Consider the following 8,491-nt stretch of genomic DNA (forward strand, 5'->3'; position numbering starts at 1 on the left):
AAAAAAAAAAAGAAACCCTGACTAAGACAATTCTCCTTTGCCATTTAAAAGCTGTAGACGTAGTGACTGCACTGTGTGTGGTATTGTTTCTTTTTTTCTTTTAGGAACAATTTACCATGGAAAATTATTAAAAAGAAAGAAAATAAGAAACAGTACCTTAATGAATAATACTAGACCTCCAAAAATCAAAATGCCAAATATTAAATAAAACTTGGTATGTGGTATTATTGTTTCCTGACTGCTGACATCTTAATGTGGGCTTGGTTATTACTCCTTACATTTTACCTGATGCAAAGGCAGTGCTCTGCTCTTGCTAAGCATCTACGTTGCATCCAGTTGTGGACGTTTAGAGGTGAGCTTCCCTGTCTAGGCATGGAGCTGAGAATGAGGAGAGTACAGACGAGGTCATCGCTTGGCCTATTAGGAACGCTGGACTGAGAAACTGATCTGATCTGAGGAGAACCCAGGGTACCATTTTGCCCAATAGAAAAAAATTTAAACTTACAATCTTATATAGAAAATGATTAAGCTCTAATATTTTCCAGATTTTCTACTACTACTTTGAAGAAAAAAAAATCTGTGCAATCTTTAAAAGTAGAAGATGCCTAAGTTAATGTTTATAAGCTATCTATCTTAAATATAGCAACAAAAAGGTTTTTGTTGCTGGTGAGTTTAATCCAATATTTCTTCTATAAAAGATATTTACTTTATTTACTTTTTAACAGTAGTTATCTTTTACAACTAGATCATATCCTGATTTTAGTAATATACTCACTTATAAGCATGAATGAACTGGCTCTTACTTATCCACTGAATGTATAAATTTAATATTTTAATAAATCAGCATTGCTAGCTAAGTTATTTTAGCTGGATTATGTGTATGTGTATGTAGGTAGGTAGTATATTTTGATTTGGTTTGGTTTTTTGTTTCTCCGTGTAGCCCTGGCTGTCCTTGAATTCACTCTGTAGACCAGGCTGGCCTCAAACTCACAGAGATCTGCCTGCCTCTGTCTCCCAGTGCTGGGATTAAAGGCGGGTGCCACCATGCCCAGCTATATTGTTTTAGATTAGGTCTCTGTGTAGTCTTGGCTGTCTTAGAACTTATTTTCGAGACCAGGCTGGCTGTGAACTCACAGAGATCAGCATGTTTCTGCCTCCCGAGTGCTGGAATAAAGGCATGCACCCCCACATCCAGCCCCTCATATTCTTATATTATGTAGCCCAGATAACTAAGGAGTTATTCACCAATAATATTTTCCATTTCTTACAATACTAAAGGTTTAGAAGTTTCTTGTGGGTCCAGAGACAGTTCTCAGTGGTTAAGAGCACTGGCTGCTCTTGAAGTGGACTTGAGTTCAGTTCCCAGCACCCACATGGTAGTTGACAACCGCCTGTAACTCCAGACAGAGAGGATCGGACACCCTCTTCTGTTTGTTTGTTTTGCTTTTTCGGTTTTTTGAGACAACGTTTCTCTGTGTAGTCCTGGCTGTCCTGGAACTCACTCTGTAGACCAGGCTGGCCTCGAACTCAAAAATTCACCTGCCTCTGCCTCCCGAGTGCTGGGACTAAAGGCGTGCGCCACCACTGCCAGGCTGGACACCCTCTTCTGACCTCCACTGGCACCAAACATGCATGTAGTACACAGACATACATGTAGGCAAAAATATTCACACACTTTAAAATAAATAAATCTAAAAATGTTTTAGAAAATCTTTTTGGGAATTGAAATTTGGACTATGTGGAGAAAGGTAGAAAAGGACTTTTTATCTTTCCATCTGGAGTTTCGAGGGAGTTTTCCTTTGGGTCTATTAGACATGGTGGCTTGAGTGTTATACTCCTGCAACCTAAGAGACAAATAAATATAATCTGGAAGGGTTTTTTTTTTTAAATTGGAAAGTATACTTAGGGTTCTATGCAATCTTCATCAAAACTCCTGGTTTTGTAGTCTACGAGACCCACTTATAGATTACTTATTAGTGTCACTAGCAGCTACTTCATTCTTTGGAGAAGCGTATTATTAAAGTATTAATTTGGAGTATTATTAAAAATAGTTTATTTTCAAGACAGGCATGGTAATGTACACCTTTAATCCCAGCATAGGCAGATGAACTCTTAGTTTGAGGTTAGCCTGGCCTACAGAACAGGTTCCGGGGCAGTCAAGGATACATAGAAAAACGGTCTTGAAAAACCAAAGCCAAAACAAAACAACAGCAACAAAAAACTTTATTTTAGCTTGATTATGAACTTGTAAGTTAATACTTGTCTGCAAGAGGTCAAGGTAAGAATGTGGGCACAGACATTTTTAAAAGCACAAGAAGGAAGTGGGGCTATAGCTTAGTGATGGATCTCTCGCCTAGCATACATGAGGCCCTGGCTCCAACCCCAGCACTGAAGAACAAAAAAGAAGCAGAGTGAGAGCTCCTGTTGTTGGGGTTGTTCACGTCACACTGTGTTGTTTGGGTTCTGTTTTGTCATTATTTAGGAAGGACAATTTGAAATGACTGTAAAGTTTCTCAGAATATGAGGGAGAAGTCACGACAGCTTCTGCAATTGATCTTGGCCAAAGGCTGAGAGATTCTGTGGTGGCTTCTAACACATGACATGAAGTAAATGAAAGCACTGTGCACATTCTGAAGTACTGTATAAATAGAGCTGTATTGTTAAATATAAGCTATCTGCTCTGGAAAAGAGAATGCATAGAAAATACTGTGCAATCAATGAATTTCTCCAAATAGGATACAAAATGCTAAGCAACCAGTATTTAGTGAGCACCTATTAACTAACAGCATGATGAACATCCTTCTCAAAGTTAAGTCAGCTGTGTCTACTGAAAGGCAAGTCAATCCCTACCACATTCACTTAGGTCCTAACAAAAAGACTAACTGAAGATGATGATATTTCAGTTCCTTCAAAACAAACTCTTGTGATCTAAGATTCAAATAAAATTTTAATAGAAAACACTAAACTTCATCTAAAAATTAGTTGTAGGGCTGGTGAGATAGCTGGCTGGATGGTTAGGAATGCTGGCTGCTCTTGCAGAAGTCCTGGGTTCAGTTACCACCTTCCTCGTGATGGCTCACAATCACTTATAACTCCAATTCTAGGTCTGGTACCCTTTTCTGGTTTCTGTGGGCCGGGGGGAAAAGCTGAGTGCTTTTAACCCTAGCATTAAAAAGGCAGAGGCAGTCATATCTCTGAATTCAAGGCTGGCCTGGTCTACATAGTAAAGTCCAGGGCAACAGGACTATATTTTAAGACTATTTCAAAATTAATTAATTACTCAATTAAATAATTAGGATAAACAACAACAAAACACTTGAATTTGGCCTCTTTTAATTTATGGCTTTATGGTCACCAAAATTTGAATTTGAATTTAATAAATGATTAATTTCTGTAGTTGAAATTTGAAATCCAGAAACTTAAAAAAAAAAAAAATGCCATCAGTCTGACTAACAAAATGATCATCTTAAATCCCACCACTGGGTGGCAGAGGCAGGCAGATCTCTGAGTTCGAGGCCAGCCTGGTCTATAGAGCGAGTTCCAGGACAGCCAGGGCTAAACAGAGAAACCGTCTCAAAAACAAAACAGAATACAAACTAATCCTTAGAGCGACTGATCATATCTGCCCTCCTCCTTTGAAGCACTAGTGTTCCTTGCCTATCTCGTTCACATTTTTACATTCATCATCTTTCAAATACAAAATATCTTATCTAGCGTTAGCTGACTCTCTCTATTGAATCTGTCGAGGCAGGGTATCGCCAAGGTTTGGCGAGCATAGCCAGTTACAGTGCCCAGGGCATCTTCTGTCCCTGCCTCACAGTTGTCTGGCTTTTATACGAGCATTAAAGGTCCACACTCTGGTCCTCACACTCTTGTTCAAACTGCCCTACCCACTGAGCCTTCTCTTCAGTCCCCAAAATTACTTTTTTTTTTTTTTTTAAAAAAAGAATTATTTATTTTATGTATGTGAATACACTGTCGCTGTCTTCAGACATATTAGAAGAGGGCATCAGATTACATTACAGATGGCTGTGAGCCACCATATGGTTGCTGGGAATTGAATTTAGGACCTCTGGAAGAGCAATCAGGGCTCTTAACCACTGAGCCATCTTTCCAGCCCCCAAAGTTACATTTTTAGGGTCAAAGTAGTAATTAACAAATTATAACTGTCCTTAATCTCTGGGTTCTTGTTCAGTATTTGGATAAAGCCCAGGTCCCTGCACATGCTAGGTAAGTACTCTACCATTTATAACTTGCTTACATTCAGAAGTTTGGTTTTTTAGGGTTTTAACCTTACATGATGTAAAGAAACAAATATACAATATGGAGGAATGTATTTCTCAGTGTTTTGTTACTGTGCTCAGATACGACTTATTGCCCAGAAAAAAAGGGACTTTGTCCCCAGAAAGCTCTTCATTTCCCAGAAGAAACAGAGCAAAACCATGCCATCTTTATAATAAAATCTGTATACTCAAGCGTTAACTCGTCCCCTGACGCCTTACACTCACCATCACCACCGTGCGGGCCTCAGACCTTTTCATCTCCCCAGTCCAAAGTCAGGACCCGAGCAGCCTGCCATCTGTCCCTGCCTGTGAGCTTGACTACCGGATACCTCAGATAAGTTGAATTATATAATATTTGATGTGTAAATTTGTCATTGTAAACTGTACATTGTCACTACATTCACAACATTCACTAAATCATCACACAAGTGAAACTGTACTATCTAAGCAATGGCTTTTCCTTTTTCCAGTCCTTGGCAGTCACTAACTTTCTGTCTATGAATATTGAATACCTTGTGTAGAGTCATATAATGGTTACCCTTTTGTTACTGGCATATTTAATTCATCATAATATCTTTTTAAAAAGATTTATTTATTTACTGTATATCAGTACACTGTTGCTGTCTTCGAACACACCAGAGGAGGGCACCAGATCCCATTACAGATGGTTGTGAGCCACCATGTTGTTGCTGGGAACTGAACTCAGGACCTCTGGAGGAGCAGTCAGTGCTCTTAACCACTGAGTCATCTCTCCAACCCCATGATAATATCTTAAAGGTTATTCTTTGCAATATGTGTCAAAATTTCCCTTTTAAAGATGAATAATAATTACACATACAAGTACTAACATTTTGAAGGATTCTAGATTGCTTCCACTTTTTTAAACTATTGCTACTCTGAACATGGATATAGAAGTTTTGTTTTATTTGAGAAAGAATATTGCTGTGTGCTCCAGGTTGGCTTCACACTCGAAGTCTTCCCTCCTGAGTGTTGAGAGCCCAGCCTTTCATCACTATACCCAACTTACAAATACATTTTTTTCAGGCCAGAGGGTGCTGACACATGCCTTTAATCCCAGCACTCAGGAGGCAAAGGCAGGTGGATCTCATTGAGTTTGAGGCCAGTGTGGTCTACAGAGTGAGTTCCAGGACAGTCCAGACCCCATTAAGAAACCCTGCCTCAAAAACCAAAAACAACATTTTTTTTTTTTACAGATGTCTACTTTCACTTATTTGAGTACACAGATACACTTCAACTTACAATGGAGTTATGCTAGCATGCTCTATAACCTAATTATAAGTTGAAGGTTTACTAAAATCCATTTAATATGCCTAACATTCAGAATTTTCATAGTTGAATAGTAGGGCATGGTAGGGTATTGGATGTTAGGAACTGGGGCTCACTGTTGGTGCCCAGCATCTTAGGGGTAATGAACTGAGGAACAGATAAAGTTTCAACATACAGTTTACACTGAATGTATATCACTTTTACACCACTGTAAAGCTGAAAGATTATAAAGCACTGTATCCCCAGGCGACTTTTTCTTCACCACAAATGAGATATTACAGTTTTATTTGCTATAGTAACTTGATCTTGAAATTAAATATATTATTACAGCTACTGTTTCTTTTCAGCATTTATATGAGTGGGCATTTTGTCACTATTAACACTGCGCTGTCCTGGAGTAGATTCAAGTCTGAAACATTATATGTTTGGATGATTTCCATAGAATAAAGTATAGATGAGTTTGTTTGCATCACCTATAGTGAGGGCAATGGTTTTTAGTAATTCTGGCTTCTTATTACTGAGAAAAATTTAAATGTCTTCTCTTGTTTGCATATGACATGAGTTCTAGTTTGTCATTTATACTTTTTAGTTTTTTGTTTTGCTTTAGTTTGTTTTTCTTTTTTTTGGTTGTTTGGGTTTTTGTTTTGTTTTTCGTTTTTTGATTTTGACTGTTTTGTTTTGAGACAGGGGTTATCTGTGTAGCCCAGGCTGTCTTGGAATTCACTCTGTAGACCAGGCTGGCCTCAAACTCAGAGATCCACCTGCCTCTGCCTCCCAAGTGTTGGAATTAAAGGCGTGCGCCACCATGCCTGGCTTACTCTTTTTCTTATACATGAAACCAAATTCCTTAAGTGAGCACTACCTTCAGGAAGCCAAAGCAAGATCTTTATATAGGAGTGTCTGAGGACACAAGTTAGTTTTATAATGTTATTGCTGTCATAATGCACACTACATTAATTTTTCATATACATAGCACAAACTTGGATTTTGGCACCTCACTTTGCCTATACTGCATACTAGCTAATTCCACACTCTGCTCTTTTCATTGACTGTACGAAGTAAGGCTGCACCGGTAAGAAGGAGTCTGTGGCGAGTGTAACTTCACAGGCTCTCCTTGTGTTCCATTTCTCATCTCTTACTGGACGCCAACTAGCATTTACGGTTTGTTGTCTAATTTCACACTAAAAGCAGTTAGCAACTCCATATTATAATGGTACTCTCTGGGGTTTATTGTACTTTTATTCCTCCGACAAATTTATTTTAGAAAATAGTTTAACAGCTATTCAGAAAATTTCAACAGTGGAGTTCTGCTACTGAAATATCAGAGAAGTACATGTGATCCTTGCACTGGTTCATTTGTAATGAAGCATTGCTTTTCAGGACAAGGAGGAAAGGAAGCCCGGCCATTCTTGCCTAGGTCTTTGCTGCCACTAGAGGGATAGGTCGTCCTTAGTAACAAGTTCTGACAGCCCGAAGATCCTCCACAGTGACTTGGATGTACTCTGTTTCCCAGCATACTTATTCTCTCAAGTTCAGTACAAAACGAGTCCAGTCTTGTTACTGTTGGCAAATTTCTTACTATCTTTGAGTTTTAAATGTCTTCTCTTGTTTGCATATGACATGAGTTCTAGCTTGTCATTTATACTTTTTAGTTTTTTATTACTTTTTAAACTAATGTTAATCTGATTGTCATTTGATATCAATACATACGAAGCATCCACCACTGTGCTCGAAACATGGTAGACATTCAACACACATCATCTTCCGTTTAACCCAAAGGTATGGTGATGAATGTAACTGATGCTCATCCATTCCGTAGAGGCTTTCTCTGGAAAAGAGCTCAGTCCACTAAGACTGGGCCTGTAAGTACAGCTGTTCCCGTGCAGAGTTTGATCTGTTCAAGGTGGTTTAACCATAAAGAAAAGGTTTGGAAAATATAGTTTTGAGTTTGTTTCCTAATGCTACACAACATTTTTTTTTTCATTAAAATACTGGATTGCTGTCATTACTATCCTAAGTGTTTTGTGCACAGCAGCTCATTATGGTCCTTGAAATAACCATACCAGGTAGGTCCCTGTTTTAATAGAATGCAAACATTGAGGCCTAAGGTAATTAACTATGTCCAGATGTATAAAATACTGAATTATGGAGCCAGGCTACAAAACCAGGCAGGCTGAAACTAGGACCCACATTCCTAAACATTTATCTAAATGGCAAAAAATGTTTTTGCATGTTTTTCAGTAGAAAACCATCACATTGTTGAATGGTAGATTGGAGAGTATTTCTACTTACTTTTAAAGCCCTTCAATCTCCAAATAGTTGTTAAAATGATTGAAACGATTATTTGGGAACTACAAATATATTTTGCTGTTTTTAATGAAATGAAATTACTTTCAATAAGAATAAATATTTGGTTAGAAAAATAACAATATGTTTAAGTACTAAACAATCAGTTACTGACTGGGGATTAGCATAGCAGAGAGTACCTGCCTCCTGTACATGGAGCCCTGGGCTTGATCCCAAGCCCTGCAGGAAGGAGGCACAGTAGCTCATGCCTGTAATCCTAGCCCTTGAGAAGTGGAGACAGGAGGATCATGAATTCATGGTTGCCTTCAGCTTCCTGTGAATTTTTGGTCAGCCTGGTTTTCATGAGACCCTGTCTCAAAAACAACAAAAAAGAAATGATAAAGATAGATATCACCTTTTAAAAATTGATTACAGCAGTTACAGTACACACATTTGCAAACCTAACTTGAGGGAGAGTGCTAAGTGGTTAGCAGGAGTTCAAGGCTAGTCAGGGCTATACACCAAGACCTTGTACATTTATTATAGGCCAGAGTTTTCTAAAAGCAACTGAAAGCACCCAATTGTGTGCGTGTGTGTGTGTGTGTGTGTGTGTGTGTGTGTGTGTGTGTGTGTGT

The 8,491-nt window shown here is 38.5% G+C and overlaps 1 protein-coding gene across 1 annotated transcript in view; it reads left to right on the forward strand.

Moving 5' to 3' along the window:
• Hsf5 (heat shock transcription factor 5) overlaps positions 1-8,491 on the forward strand; it is a 46,985-nt gene that overhangs the window by 8,939 nt on the left and 29,555 nt on the right. The gene's annotated exons all lie outside the window — the stretch shown is intronic.

The sequence above is a fragment of the Mus pahari genome, chromosome 14 (genome assembly GCF_900095145.1).
Source record: "Mus pahari chromosome 14, PAHARI_EIJ_v1.1, whole genome shotgun sequence".
Lineage (NCBI taxonomy): Eukaryota > Metazoa > Chordata > Mammalia > Rodentia > Muridae > Mus > Mus pahari.